Below are 3,279 nucleotides of genomic sequence, written 5' to 3' on the forward strand. Positions count from 1 at the left end.
TCCAATCTTCAACTCTATGTTTGCTACAGTGTATTATGCTCTTGGTTCTCTCTAAAATATCTCTACATACATGAGAATGTGATTTGGCCCTTAATCAAATAAACAAAGTTTCGCACGCCGCGCTTAGCGCGGTGTAGCCCGCTAAGCGCGCCATCAAAAATTGCTTAAACCGCCCAACCGCGCTAAGCGGGCTCCAGACCTCGCTTAGCGCGGAACTCTCTGCCAGAACTTCCTTCTTTTCTTCAAAACCGCGCTTAGCGGGCTCAACCTCGCTTAGCGCGCTTCCACTTTTCAGCAACCCTTGGCTTTGGTCTTGGAACATCATCAAAATCCTTTTTCCATGGTCTAAGCTTCCAATTATCTAAAAAGACTACAAAATCCAACATAGATTGCAAAGATAAGAACTATTCAACAATAATATAAATATAAGAATAAATATATACCAAATGATAATAAAATACTACTATTAACCACAAAAAGACTTGAAAGTTACCAAAAATTACCTAAGATATTTACACAAATTGGTAACTAACAACTCTCCCCAACTTAAACCTTTGTTTGTCCTCAAACAAAACAAATACAACCAAGAAATCACAAGCTAAGACAAAAACAATTGGGTGGTTCAAATTCCATAAGTACACAAGTAACATTTCACCCTTGCTAAAATAATACCATGATTGAGATACTAATACTAAATACACCTTTGATGTAAACAATTTAGACATAGAATCATGCAAAAACATGAATGCTCTCTGATGCGCCATATGAAATGCCAAGTTCTCCTCTCTATCAGGATTACTACGGCGGCGACCAGGGCGAGCAGCAGCAACAAGAACAGCAGTCAACCTGGATAAACAATAACGCTCAATAAAAACGTCATAATAAAAGTGTCAATAGACACAAGACCCTCAGAAGGAATCTGCACTCTTGCTTTCTTGCACAGATTCATGATCAAACCAGGAAAAATCAGCTTGCAGGGAGCACGATCACCATGCCGAGTTCCACTCAAAGCAACCCTCTTCAGCTCATTCGCAATAATGCGAGTAATATCAATCGGCTCATGCTCAATCATACGAGCAACCAGTGCAGCAGACTCAGCAGGCAAAGAGGAAGTGTGACTCCTAGGCCTTAAATTATGAAGGACCACCGACATGAGAATCTGAGCATTAGTAGACAACGACTTCCTAGAGAATTTCTGGGGTTGTTGTGAAGGATTAAGATCATAAGACTGCCCCCTCGAACACAAGACCTCCCTCAGATGCTCCCAATCAAAATTACCCCTTGCTAATTGCACATGATACCCACACAGCTCACCATCCTCAAAAGGTAATTGAGTTCCAAGAAACTCACGGATAGCCTGACGAGAAAAATCAATTTCCTTACCACGCACCCAAGTTTTGAACTCAAAGGGAACACCTTCAACCGGAAATTCCTCATTTGGAACGGCATTAGCATAGAACTCTCTTACAATCTCCAAATGAAACTTAGGTGCAGGCTCACAAAGCTTAAGCCAACCATACTCCTCAATGGTGTTATGACACCACCCATAGGTTCCCTCAGGATTGATCCTCACAATTCGCTCTGGCCACCATGTCCTAACCTCTAACTTCTTGTACCTCTCCTCTTGGACATGACTCTTAAAACGGTTTTGATTAAACGAAATAGCCCTAGGTGCTTGAGAAGAACTGCCACCTTCGGTTCCGGTCTTTCTTTTCTTAGAGCCTAGGAATTTCGGTCCCATCTGAAATGATTAAGGAAATAGCAACAAAAAAACAAATATGTTAACACAATACATAACAAAAATAAACAGCCCTAGTAAGAATTAAAGCACAAGATCACTCCCCCTGCATCAAACAAAAACAGGGAGAAGAGGGGATTTTTCTGAAATCCCCAGACCGCGCTAAGCGGGCCTACCGCGTTAAGCGGGCTCTGCGATTTGCAGAAAAAATCCCCTGCGAACCAGGGTTTCATCCATGCTTCAACAACACCCAAATTCAGATTAAACACAATATAAGGCACAAGAACATGATCTATACTATGTTTTCAATAAACAAAACCCTAACCACATCATTTTTATTCCTAATCTCAATCTAAACCTTAATATATATAATGCAAGCATAAGAGAAAAGAAATAATAAGAAGAAGAAGATGATAATACCTTGGTGATGATGAAGAAAGAGCAAAAACCCTTGGTTAATTAGCAAAGACAAAAAGAAAACAATGGAAGAAAGAAAGCTAGGAGAAGAAAATGGGAGAAATGAGGCAACAAAACCTCAAAACCCTACTTCCCTCACCCAGAATTCGTGCTGGGCCGGGTCAAGGACAAAGGGCCCAATAATCAAAATATTTTTTTTTCTGAAAACCCACCCGCGCTAAGCGGGGTCTGAAGCGCGCTAAGCGCGCATCTCTCTGGAACTAAGGGTTCCAAAATTTCAAAAGCGCGCTAAGCGGGCTAGAGCGCGCTAAGCGCCCTTGACAGAACACAGAAAAAATTTTCTTCTACCAGCAAGTGTAACTTTACCGGTAGACTGATTTTGGCTCGACCAGAACGCAAAAAACATAAACGGTAAAAAACACATAAAACAAGCTGAATATTTACAAATTGGGGTGCCTCCCAATAAGCGCTTTGTTTAACGTCGGTCAGCTCGACGGTCAAAGGCAATCAAGGATCACCAAACGATAAAACACAAGTTTCACGATTAAAATCGCTTCCTCGATAAACCTTCAACCTCTGACCATTAACTACCCATTCTTGCTTTGATTTTTGGTCCTCTATCACAATAGCCCCATGGCTTCTAACCTCTTTGACCAAAAACGGTCCGGACCACTTAGACTTCAACTTTCCCGGAAAAAGTCTTAACCGGGAATTGAAGAGTAAAACTAATTGCCCTACCTTAAAGTCCTTAATTCGAATCTTACTATCATGATAGAATTTGGTCTTTTCCTTGTAAATTGAATTAGACTTATAGGCATGCAATCTCATCTCTTCCAACTCATTTAGTTGGATTTTTCTTCTCTCTCCACACAACTTGTGGTCAAAATTCAAAAGCTTCAAGGCCCAATATGCCTTATGTTCTAGTTCTACGGGAAGGTGACAGCTTTTACCATACACCATTTGGAATGGTGTAAGACCGATCGGTGCTTTGAAAGCGGTCCGATATGCCCACAAGGTTTCATCAAGCTTCATTGACCAATCCTTCCTAGAGCTAGACACAGTTTTCTCAAGAATTCTCTTAATTTCTCTATTGGTCCTCTCAACTTGCCCATTAGTTTGTGGAT

The sequence above is a fragment of the Vicia villosa genome, linkage group LG5 (genome assembly GCF_029867415.1).
Source record: "Vicia villosa cultivar HV-30 ecotype Madison, WI linkage group LG5, Vvil1.0, whole genome shotgun sequence".
Taxonomy (NCBI): domain Eukaryota; kingdom Viridiplantae; phylum Streptophyta; class Magnoliopsida; order Fabales; family Fabaceae; genus Vicia; species Vicia villosa.